Genomic DNA, 13,683 nt, shown 5'->3' on the forward strand with positions numbered 1-13,683 from the left:
TCAGTGAATATCAGCATTTGAACTGCTTGAATTAGGAGAAACTTGTAAACAAGGAATGAATGCCTATTTATAACTTGTTCACTAGGCTGTGGGGCATGGAGGAAGATGGGTTCAGTCTGAATGCCATGGAATCTGAAGAATGTAACTTTCCATCCTCTCTTGAGATAAAGGACAGAAGCCATTCCCTATGAACTGGTTTATAAAAGCCACAAAGAGTGCTTGGCAATCACTGTCTGATCTCCCAAGAAATATCAAGGACTGGGAGAAGATAGAGGAAGAACAAGCGGTACCGTGGAACTGAGATGTGAGAAGTGTATGGGAAGTATCATTTCACATCACTGAGGGGAAAGTTCATGCAACAAATGACAATTTGATTTTTTATAAGTCATACATGGAGAAAAAGAGATTACCACATATACTGCATGTTTTGGGTAGGATCTGAGTATGTCCAACAAGAAGAAGTTGGTGCCAACTATACTCGCTAAAAATATGTATCTATAAGTCAATCAAGAATACAGTTTTTCTCAGTGCCAAGAGAAGACAACTGCTAAATTACCATAAGGGCATAGGGTTGAATCATCCCTAAGTTATGAGAATTTCAGGTACAGTTGAAGAAAACATGTGATGCCAACCCAAAAGTTAATTATTTTTTGTAGCAACTATTTGGTTGGATTTTGGCATCTGATTTTGATGTCTATGTTCCCTAAGGATGCAGTCTTGGAATTTATGCATATTTTCTATAAATATATGTTACTAGTCATTGACCCTGTGTCTATGAAAGCTTTGAAATAGAGCCAAAGCAACTGAAACATGGACTCTGTTAGATGGCATTATTCTTTGTTTCTAAAAGTTGATGTTATGTCTGCATTTGGCTAATGTCTCCATTAATGAGTTTCAAAAGAAACTAAATGACATGTTAATTATATTTGAAGTGATGACAAAGGAGAAAACATTGTGAACATTATTGAGATTCCAAACAGTAACCTCTCTGGAAGGTTAAGGATATAAGCAGACAAGAATGCCAGATTTAAGCTATCAAGTAGAAGCAATCATGCAGGGAAAATTATCAAAAATTAGATATTTTGGTCTAAAAAGAGTACTGACTGAAAATCAGCCATGCTGTGAGCATTTGGCAGTCACTAGAATAGAATTAGTCTAAATAAAATTCTCAAGCAAGGAATGAAAATATTCACACTGAATTTCTAAATTCTGTCTAAAAAATAGCATTTTTACTTTGACATATTGTTCTAAGTGTCAGTGTAGCCCAGAGACAAAGGGACTACGGGCTTTAGTGATAGACTCTGTATTACAAAGAGTACCATATTAGTTATTAAAGGGATCAGAAATCCCCATAGCACTGGTGAAATTAGTTGTAGAAAGAACTTTTAAGCAGCATAGCTTCATTTTACAGAATACTTTGGAAAAGGATATGATAAATAAAAATAATGTAATAAAAATAACCTGCATTTTTTTCTTTTTTGGTTTTTTTGAGACAGGGTTTCTCTGTGTAGCCTTAACTGTTCTGGACTCACTTTGTAGACCAGGCTGGCCTCCAACTCACAGTGATTCCCCTGCCTCTGCCTCCTGAGTGCTGGGATTAAAGGCCTGCACCACCATGCCCGGCATAACCTGCATTGTTAAGACAATGTCTCTATCTAGTCCGGTTCACTTCAGCACAATCTGTGTGCTACCTGGAAAGTAAATTTCTGGACTCTAGTGCATACTTACTGAAAGAGAGTGGCTGAAATCATTCATGAGATCATTCACATGGACTCTGTGTTCCTTCAAAAAAAACATACTTACTTTCTTATTTCCTCTGTGTGTAAATGTTCATTTGCTACTGCACAGCCACAGCACATGTGTGAATACCAGAGGAAAATGTGGAGGAGTCAGTTCTCTCCTTCCACCATGGTGGTACCATGGATTGAACTCAAGCTCAAGTCAACAGGTTTGACTGTGAGCACTTTCACCTGCTGAGTGACCACACTGGATCAGAATCTTCCTTTTTTTGTTGTTGTTTTTTTTGTTTTTTTGAGACAGGGTTTTTCTGTGTAGCCTTGGCTGTCCTGGACTCCCTTTGTAGACCAGGCTGGCCTCGAAGTCAGGTTGATCCACCTGCCTCTGTCTCCCGAAGAATCTTCATTCTTGACTTGGACTGTTTTGTTTTTCTTTTTGCATAATAATTTTTAGAAATGATTTATTCATGTTATTAGGACATCACATCAAGCATGATGGTTCAAAAATGTACAAAACTATGGCACCAGCCAAGGACATTACATGCAGTAAACTTCGAACCCCTACCCAGATCTAGCCAATGAACAGGACATTCTTTACAGTTGAGTAGAGAGTAGGGTCTGACTTTCACACGAACTCTGGTGCCCCATATTTGACCATGTCCCCTGGATGGGGAGGCCTGGTGGCACTCAGAGGAAGGATATCAGGCTACCAAGAAGAGACTTGATACCCTATGAGCATATACAGGGGGAGGAAGTCCCCCTCAGTCACAGTCATAGGGGAGGGGAGTAAGGGGAAAATGGGAGGGAGGGAGGAATGGGAGGATACAAAGGATGGGATAACAATTGAGATGTAATATGAATAAATTAATAAAATATATTTTACAAAACAAAAAATGTACAAAAATAAAACTGTATCATAGTAAAGAAGCCTTGTAATGATGTAGAATGCAAAGGCATGCTTAATCAGTGGATAGCTAAACCTATCCTTAATGGTAAAGTGTCATCTGAATAAATGTATACAGTCAAACATAGTACTTCATTCATAGTTTAATGTGTGAATGACACTCCACTGCAATGTAGTGCGAATCCTTAATTGTATATAAATGTTTCCAGTTTCATTATTGTATTGTGGAGAAAGTCAGTTCATTCATTTTTATCATGCTCCAAATAAAAGGCTGTGTTTTTTGTGGTCTGTACCCACTAAACCTTATGTTTCTGATATCCAGTATGCCTTGATGCTGAGATTAAATCAACACAAACATACTTATACTGTTAATATACAGTTAAATCTTCATTTAGAACCCAGTTTCCTGTTATTTGGACTTCTATGAACCACAGTTTTCTAACTTAAAGAGATGAAGACCATACTCTGACCCAAGAAAGATTCCACGAAAGTATATTGGTCTAATGAAATCTGGCAACTGTCAGCCAGCTTTGGCCTTGTCATGATTGCAGATGCCTTATGGTCATAATACATATTTTCTGCTATAAAGGAAAGCTAGCATTTAAATAAGAAAAGGCAACTACAGCTTGATGAGCCATATATTCCATTTAGAATATTTTCCCTCACATTCATTTTTTTGCACCTGCAACCAGATTGTAACCTTGAAAAGAATCTCACTCACAAAATTAGAGGCCACAGTGGAAATTTTTCTTCTGAGAGTAGGTCATCAAAAGGAGCATGCTGAGTCCAGATGCAGAAGAAATTAGAACCTTTGTTTGTTCTCTCTTTGAGTACAATTGTACCCTCTGTGAAAATTACATACTACCTCCTTGTACTGTTGCGGGTGGAATGGGGAGAAGCCCATTAAGAGAACAAGGAAGGAAGATACAGGCGCTGCAAATCAGGAAGAGGAGTTAGAAAAATAATTGAGTTTGAAAAACTGCTGAGTCATTAGTACCATTGCACAAGTGGAAAAAGTAGGAGAGGAAAATTAATGTGTTATGTGAGCTCAGAGAACAGATGGAACTGCCTGAAATAGTGACTAGCAGGTGATGGCTTCTCCCACAGGTTACCCTTTTCCTTCATATCATCTTGACCCTGATGCCCTTTCTATACTTCTGTTCATTTTTCATCCTTGATTTTACAACTATATGCATTTTACAGGTTGTTTCTGTAGGTTCACCACCTAATATCTTCTATACTTCTTAACCCTTAGCTAACATACGTTTCTTCTAAATTATTCCCACCATTTAAAATTCATACTCTTAAAAGTCAGCAGTGCCATTTAAAAGCTTGATATACAGGTCCAAATATTGTTCTCAGTCTCTCTCTGCACTTATAAATACCTGGTGACATTTGTTCCTAAATATAACAATATTGTAATGGCCTCAGTAGGCAGCTGCTACAGGAGCATGGAGAGGATTACCAGGATATAGCTAAAATTACAATTTAGACCAACACAAAAAGAATGATATTAGGTGCATGGCAGTAAGTAGAACATTGACTGCAGTATAGGGCAATGTTAGTGCCAAGAAGACATAAAGAGTAAACTAATCTGGGCCCATGGGAGCTCACAGAGACTGAACCACCAGCCAAAGAGCTTGCATTAGCCAGGCCTAGACCCACTACACATATGTAGCTGATGTACAGCTTGGTCATCATATGGGCCCCATAAAAACAGGAGTAGGGGCTGCTTCTGACTCTCTTCCATGCCTTTGGGTTCCTTGTCCCTAGGTGGACTGCATTGTTTGGCCTCAGTGGGAGAAGATGCAGTTAGTCCTATTGTGACTTGAGGTGGCAAGGTGGGTTGGTACCCCTTAGGATCCTCCCCTTCTCTGAGAAGAACGAGGGGGAACAGGGCGAGAGGGAGCATGAGGATTGTGTGTGTTTGTGTGTGTATGTATGTGTACGTATGTATGCATACACATAAATACACAGTTCATTGGCCATGGTTTTTGAAAGTATCTAAGAATCTCCTGGGAACACAGTTCACAGATCCCTGGTCTATGCTGGTTAGACGGGAGGGGATGCAATGCAAATTCCAGCTGCCCTTGGAACTGCAGTCTTGGTTTTAGACAATACTGGGTATCATAGCCAAGCATGACCTCTTAGCAGCTGAGGGATGTGTAGGCTTATGCTTGCTGAGGCACCAGTTGATGGGAGGAAAAGATTAGCTGCCTCAATTGGCCTATGGATTAGGCTGTAGCTACTTCTCTAACACCTGGCCTGCCCATGCACTGCAGTAGACTTACACCAAGTTTGAGCTTGCTTCCAGGTGTGGCTGGCACACAGGAAGGAGCTAGATTCTCCAGGTATCAAAACCAAAGGGTTTTTCTTGTCATTTTTTGTTGTTGTTTGTTTTGTTTGTTTGTCTTTTAATGCTGGTATGTGTCTAGAATGTACATGCAGTGTCTGAGGAATCTAGATGAAGGCGCCAGACCTGGAGCTGCCATGTGAGTGCTGTGAATTGAACCAAAGCAACTCTTAACCACTCAGCCATCTCCCCAGTCCCTAAAGTCAAGCTTTCAATAAAGTCTTGTTTTCTTTGGGAAAAAAAAGAAAGTATCTAAGGATAAATTTTTGAAAAGAAACTATGTTATTTTCTATAATTTCACTTAAGAAACTCATTAAATAATAAATATGGATCATGGGGAACATTTTATATTCTTTTGATACTGAATACATAGTCTATGCCTATATGATCATTTTTAAATTTATTTTCAGATAACAGGAATACTGACACTGGTTTTCATGAGAAAAATATTTATCTATGCACCAAATACTGTGCTTTTGCAATTAACTGTCAAGGAATCTAGATATTTTCTAAAAGTAAGACATTAATCACTCACTAAGTTACATCAAATGAAGTTTTCAATATAAACACACTAGGTAGCAAGAACAATTCAGTAGGATCGGTGAGCAGTCACCCTGTGGTTCTCTCAGTGCTAGGAGGTTCCCAGCGGTGGATCATGGATTTTACTACAAATGTCTTTTTTGTTTCATTACCAATGTAATGGGCTACAAAATACACTCGACGCCTCTACCTGCAATGGGGTCTTAGTCTTAGCTGGTTTGAAAACTCGTGTTCTTATTTGTGTACAGTGGCAATGTGAGAGAAAGGGAAGAGTTGAGTGCACATTACTGACTACAAGGAGAGTGCTATTCTTCTCTCGCCTTGTGTGAACCGCCTCATTGACAGATAGGTTTTGATTGTCTTGGGTTTTTGCAAAGTGTTGCTGATCAATATTGCCTAAGAGCACAGATTCATAGAAATCACTCTGCTCCAAGGCCTATAATTGGAACATGTAATTCTCTGGGCTGCTTAATATAAAACGGCAACCAATACCATCATATCGTTGTTTAAAGTTTATTAAGTGGGATGAAAAGCACAAGTATCTAAGATCTTTGCTGCTTCAATGACTAATCTGAGTATGTTTTTCTCTCTGCATCGTACTGCCATCATTCCCTAAAGGCAGCTTTATTGTAGGATCACATTCTGGCTGGCTTGCTGCATTGGCATTTAGGATTTTGAAGCAATAGTAATTTGAGGTAAATTTGATGGTATGGAAAGCTGGAGCAAGAAATTCTTCCTTTTATTTCTTTGTAACAAAGCAAGGCAGGGTTATTATTTTCAGTGCCAAGAAACTTTATTCAAAATAAACCTCTGTTGCTTTAGTTCACAGAATTGCCAAAAGAAGGATGCTTAATGACAGAAGGTAGATTGCTCTACATTTTAAAAGGCGATACAAAGTAGCAGCAGTATAGAAAACTCTAATGATATTCAGAAACTTTCCTTTCAAGTAAGATGACTTTAAGCACAAACATAGTTAAGGAGTCTAGATTCAAATCTAGAACTGTTGAAGTCAGACATACTAGATTGAAAACAACCCTAAGAACTAGGCTAGTAACTTAAGTCCATAAAATGATTATAAATGGGATATTAAGTTATAGTGAGAGTGTTATATTTTAAATAAATTCCCATGAATATCTGACACTGATTTTAATTTTTTACAGTCTACCTAACCTCTTATGGCAGTGGTTCTCAACCTGTGGGTTGTGATCTCTTTTGGAGGTCAAATGACCCCTTCACAGGAGCTGCCTAATACTATAAAAAACACAGATATTTACATGTGATTTATAACAGTAGCAAAATTATAGTTATGAAGTAGTAACAAATATAATGTTATGATTGAGGGGTTTACCACAACATGAAAAACTGCATTAAAGGTTCGTAGCATTAGGAAGGTTGAGAACCTCTGCCATAGAGTAGCTTGTTAGACTATGGTAAAAATTACGGAGTTTGTGAAATATTAAGGCACATTGAATTCCCTTAAGATATTTTATGGTCAACAAAGCCGTGTAGCCAAGAGTTTCCTAAATGAGGCATAAGGGCTTTTTATAATTCTCCTATCTTTCCACAAATGTGCACCCAAACATGTGTTTTTAACAGAAATACAGCATTAACTAGCTTCTTATGGAACTTTAGTCATCTGTGGGAAGCAGTTTAGCAAGTGCTGGTGTTTTCAGGGAAACCGACTTAAAACACTCATACAAAGCCAAGGAAGTAATCGCCTAAGATAGTGCACTTCTTCAATTCTGTTTAACAGGCTCTCAGCCTCTAACTATACACATTCTCAAATACTAAATATTTGGGTGGCAACCCTTATATATTCCAAAGCCTATTCATAATAAAAGCTTTCAAGTTTAATTAGTCCCCAGACAAGAAGATACTTTTTGACTTTCAAATATCTCATCAGCTGAAGTAATGTACTCCACTGATTAGGAAACAGGTAACATTGTTATAAAAACGTGTTTATCCAAATACAAGAGAAGTAATTTTATGTTCCCCATAATATTCCAAAATAGTCTAGGGAAAGCATCTTTATTGTTAAGGGGAACTGAAGGACTACTCACTGAAGCATCCATGTTGCATTGTACAGAAACTAATAAGGTAGGCATGTCAAAGGGCAGAGAATTTATGTATGGCTTATAGCTGGGTAGTAGCTTTCCAACTAAAACTGGAAAGAAATGGAGAAGTGGATATTAAAGGCCATTTAGTAATATCTGCCATACCTCTTATATACTTGTGAGGGTTGATAAATATATTCATATGTAGGAGAAAAACATTTAAAATTCAATGAATTCCTATACCAAATAGAAATTTTGTGGTCATTTGATAAGGACAATAGTAATGGTAGTGGAAGAATTGCTAGAGATTCTTTGTTTATTCAAAACAAATAGATCAAGGCATTTATTCATATTAGGTATTGTATAGGCCATAGGTAAAGCTTGCATATGTTTCCTAGAGAATATCATAATATATTAAAGATACAAAATGTCATATAATCCCTAAGTTTTAGAAATAGCTGTTTTTGAATAAAAAACTGAAATATAATAGAAAAACTTTGAAAGGAAGAAAATTCTACCTTTGTATACATTTCTACTTAAATTAGTTTTCAATATTCTCTGAAAGGTCTATAGGGCAATGGAAATGTAATAAATGAAAGAATATATGATTTTCTAAAAGAAGACATAGTTAAATTAAAGTCATAGATGAGCTTACCACATTCCAGTATTTTTCTAAGCCCATTCTACAAGAAGTACAAGAGTCCACTGGAAGCTTAAAAAATATTGCTTTTACAGTTGTCTTTATTTTCTCAGTTTTATAACTGATAAAGTGGGAACAATGGATGTATTATGTTTTCAAACATGTTAATACATATGAAGATACTTTAAAACACTTTAAGTAGTGTCTGTGTGCTGTCATCACTCCTTTGGCAAAACTCTGTACATGCTTTCAGGATATTTGATATACTCATCCAAGGAAACACTTTGTTTATTACTTTTAAACATGTAGAATCTTGACTCCTTTTATAATGTACACTTAAAGGAAGGAAAGCAATGAGAAGAGATGAAATGTTAGCATGGATATGTTGAGTATACTAAGGAACTAAGATATTATTTTGAAAAAGACCAATAATTCTTATTTTTGGTTTTTTTCTTGTTTGTTTGTTTTGGTTTTTGGTTTTTCGCGACAGGATCTCTCTGTGGAGCCTTGGCTACCTGGACTCACTTTGTAGACCAGGCTGGCCTCAAACTCACAGTGATCCACCTGCCTCTGCCTCCTGAGTGCTGGGATTAAAGGCATACGCCACCATGCCCGGCCCTCAATAACACTTATAATCAACTCCCAATAAATATAAGCATCTGTAGACCAAGAGAGTAAACAGAAACCTATCCAAGCCCCCTTAAGGGAAATGGAACATCATTCTCTTAAGGATTCTTCAGGCTGATTTAGGGCAAATAATTCCTTTGAAGGCCCCCCAAAAATATTAGATAAAATGGTTAAGTAAGCCAGGAATAGCATTTGTGGTCCATTTTTCAAAAGTTGTGAAATTCCAGGTTTAATAGGAGTCCTGTGTGGGACAGTTTTAAATAGTAGACCAATTGGGATCAGAAACTTTTTCCAATGCTGTCCTGGACACTGTCCTGTTCTGATGAGTAAGATCAACTGAGATGCCTGGGGCTAGAACATGGAAGGTGTAGGATGATAGCATCCAGTTTGCTGAGAGGAATGAATCTTGTCAGGTCTGATCCAGGGTTGGTGTCCAGTTCTTTTGTTCTGAAAACATAATTTCTCACAAGCAATATACAGTTCTAACACTGTTATTGTATGCAGGATGTACAGAGCAGATAAGGCTGGTTCTCTGCTCATTGTATGAGCAGAGGTAAGACATCTGCAAATCTTCTTTCACACCATACTAAGAATGGCCTCTAGTAATAAGTCACAGAGAATCTGTGCCCAACATGAAGCCTTGTCTATGCATAAACCAGTCTCAGAGCTATTCCCATGTAGTGGGATTAGCAATATTTGTTACCTATTTGTTCTGCAGTTTGAATTCTTTACACTCCAATTTAAGCCTCTCCCTCATCACCTCTCTATCCCACCACTACACTCATACCCTCCTGATCCCATCTCCTCCCTCATCATCTTTCCCTGCCTCCCCTAGTCCTTAGCAAGGGGAGCCCTCCTTCCCTAATGTTTGACCTCAGCTTATCCAGTGTCCTCTGTACTACTTGTAACCTCTTCCTCTGTGGCCTGGCAAGGCCATCCCACTAGAGTAGAAGTGAACAACATTAGGAGGCCTGAATCCATGTCAGAAATAAACTAGATTTGACTCATGGATGTATCTCTCCTCCTTGATCATTCTTTGTGGGTAAGGAGATAGGAGCTGAAAAGAAGGAAAGGGTAGATATAAGAAAAAGTAAATGATTGAATCTACTCCTCATCTCAACCCCTAATTGTTACTCATAAGTAAGGTTAATTTTTAATTCAACAGTATTGAATTTTGTATATTGACGCAAGTCATGGTCATGTCAAAAACTAGTCTGTAGGAACCAGGCCCGACTGGGCTGCCTGCCTGTCTTGCTGTTTCATGTCCTGTTTCTAGCAGCTTCCATGTCTGTGTTTTATTTTGGTTAGCTAGTCAGGTTTACTGCTCTGAGAACGCGCCCCTCCCTTCCTGGGGACTTGTCCTCCTGTGTGCAATCACCTCTTGAGGGATTTTACCTGGGAGGAGGGTTCCTGTTTTGCTGCCTATAAGAAGGCTCTTTGGAACTCTGAGAGAAAAGAATAATAAACCGCTGCTGAGGCTGCTGCTGCGGCTGCTGCTCTCTTAGCACGAAGGACCCGCTGTATTAGTGTGTGTGTGTGTGTGTGTGTGTGTGTGTGTGTGTGTGTGTGTGTGTGTGTGTGCGTGTGTGTGCATGAGTTAAATCCGCAGTCCCTCACCCTCGACTCGGTACCACGGTGGTTCGGGTGCCACACTAGTCTAATTTTATCACAAGAATATATACTCTAGCTTTAATAGATAGATATGATCCTATAGATATAAGAAGTAAAATCGTTAAATAAGGTCTTCAAAAACCTCAGAGACCTATAGAATATGGCATTTAAAGATGTTTTTATTATTCTAAAGATTCTTTGACAATACAAGTTAACTCCTTGCAACACCCAACCTGCCTCAAAGAAAAAGATGAGCATCAAAGAACTTCCTTATGGGGTTGGCTTCAAATGTGGCAAACCAACCATTGGGCGAACTGTCCTTGTTTCTGTCACAGACAAAATTTTGCTTAAAAACGGGCAAGCTTGGATGCGGACAGAGTCAACAGCCAAACTCTGCCAAGACAGGGTAGGCAAGTCCTCAATAGTTTCTGAATCATGAATGATGTCTGACAGATATATTGGGCCAGAAGGATGAAGAAGATGCTCCAATGTTATAGAGAGTTTGGGGTGACTATTCAGGTAGAAAACTGTCTCAGTTATTTTTTCATTTTGGCAGCTGCTAAACTGCACTCCCTGTTCACTCAGGTATTTAAGTTTTATCCCTTCTCAAGTCTCTGATGGTTTGAAGACCAGATAGCTTAGTCTTTCAATTTAGCTTAGTAGGATAGGGGTTAAGATTTTCTCAGATCAAGATAGATGTTTTAAACTATTAGAGATGAGATATGATAGATATTAATCTCCATTCAGAAATTTAGACTCAACAAGATAGGAAAGCTGTTTATTTCAAGTTTGCCAAGTACAAATAGCCAAATCATTATGAATGTAACATTTATATAATTCCTGATTGTCTCTTGGTTCTTCCTGCTGCATGTAGTTTATTTTACTCATGTGTAATGATATAAATATATATGTTAAAAAACATAATTGAAAAATTTTCAAAAATAGATATTGAGTACAATGATAAGTTAATTAAAGGTCTAATGTAGGGAAATTATATAATTTCCACTGGTTGCTCTGTAGAGTTTAGAATTAAGGAAGTAAAATCAAAGGCAAAAGATGAACAGTTGGGATACTTTTACAGTGATTCAGGATAAAAAATATTGATTTGTTAAGGGTGATGACTGTGAGGACAGAGTGCATGGGATATATTTTATAATGTTAGAGATGATAGTGTAGTAAATGTACACATGTTTTTGTTTTGATCCCAAGTGTGCTATATGTAATGTATGTAAGCTTGTTTTTGTTTTGATCCCAAGAGTCGGATGGAGAACAGATTTGTGAGAGAACAGGTGATGTTTCTCCACTGGAAGATGAACCACTGCTTGTGCGGGCTTGGTTTTTGCCAGTTGAAACCCATCTTAGTACAGACTCTGAAAGGATATGTATGTATATGTGTATGTGTATATGTATATCTATATGTATATGTGTTTATGAGCTCCAAAGAGGAGGAGCGCCTTTTTGGATCTTGGTATTGTTTGGCTGTTCATCGCTATACTTCAAGACACTCCTAGAGAGACCTCTCCAGAGAATTCTTCAAGGCTCCAGGTTCTGTCTGCTGCTACAAGTTCCAGCAGCAACTTTAGATGAATTGCTGGTCTACTGAAATCTTGCCAACTACACCAGGGGAATCGCTCCCAGGAACTGATTATTAAAAAAGGTCTATTTCTCCTGTTCCCATAAATCTCCTTTGTCTCCTAAGTAGGGTGGGTGGGTTGGAAAGGAGATATACCATTAAAGAACACCAAATAAAGAAGGTTTGGAAAAGGTTGAAGCCTACATGATAGAGTTGAGATAGTGATATATGTATAGGCCAAATATGTGTGACTATATAGTGGTTCAGATATATGGATTGAACTTTATACTAAGTGGTTTTTATGTATGTAGTGATGTTTTTTATTTTATTTTTATTAATTTATTCAGATTACATCTCAATTGTTATCCCATCACTTATATCCTCTCATTCCTCCCTCCCTTCCACTTTTACCCTATTCCCCTCCCCTAGGTCTATGACCAAGGAGGACCTCCTCCCCCACTATATGGTCATAGGCTATAAAGTCTCATCTTGGTAGCCTGCTTATTCTTTCTCTGCGTGCGACCAGGCCTCCCCACCAAGGTGAAGTGGTCAAATATGGGGCACCAGAGTTCAAACCATCTAGCTTTTCTTTATTTTGTGTATTTCACGGAATATTAAGAAAATTTGAAGCAAAGACCATACCTCTGGGTAAATGAAGGGAATATTCACTTAACTGAAAAATTATCAGGAAATTAAGTTTATGGTAAGTATTTTATTTTAAGAATATAGAACTTCAGAGAATATAGCTCACTGGTAGTGAGTTTGTGTAGCATACGAAGTCCCCAACACCACCCACACCCAGCACAAAAAAAGAAAGAATATCCAACTGTAATTTTAAATATTTGGCAAAGGATTCTTTTACTATTAAACAATCTCCATACAAAATGTAGGAAAGTGATGTCTTATACTTGAAAGTGAGGTAGTTGGGGCACTGTTTTAATTCATATTGAATTCATATAGTGGTAGTTTTAAGGGAAATATTGAACACTTTTCCTTCAAATAAGTTGGATTTGACATGTCTTTTGGATGCTATGACCTGTAGAAATTATAAGAAAGAAATGTAAAATGAAGGTCTGTTCAGGAGTGAGATTTTGACAAGTGGTAAAAATATAAGGCAAGTAATTCTGGATATGCCATGATTTAGATGCCTGTTCTATATCCATATAGTGGTGCCTCTTAGGAAGCCGAATGCGTGCACTTGAATCTCAGGGGAGAGGGCTTAGAAAAATAGAATCTGGAGTCTGTAGCATATCCATGACAACCAGAATCATGTAAGTGGACAAATTTCTCATTATCTGACAATGTAAGGAAAAGTGGAAATAGGAAAAAGAAAAAAAAGAATATAATACATAATCCTGAGGAATATCAGAAACTTAAAGAGGAGGCATATTCCTGATGTGAAGGGTAGAAGAAAAACTGAAAGATGAACATATTTTTTATTTTTAATTAATTAATTTATTAATTCATTCATAGTACATCTCAATTGTTATCCAATCCCTTGTATCCTCCCATCCCCCTCCCTCCCACTTTCACCCTATTCCCCTCCCCTATGACTGTGACTGAGGGGGACCTTTTCCCCCCTGTATATGATCTTAGGGTATCAAGTCTCTTCTTGCTAGCCTGCTATCCTTCCTCTGAGTGCCAC

Source organism: Acomys russatus, chromosome X, assembly GCF_903995435.1.
Source record: "Acomys russatus chromosome X, mAcoRus1.1, whole genome shotgun sequence".
Taxonomy (NCBI): domain Eukaryota; kingdom Metazoa; phylum Chordata; class Mammalia; order Rodentia; family Muridae; genus Acomys; species Acomys russatus.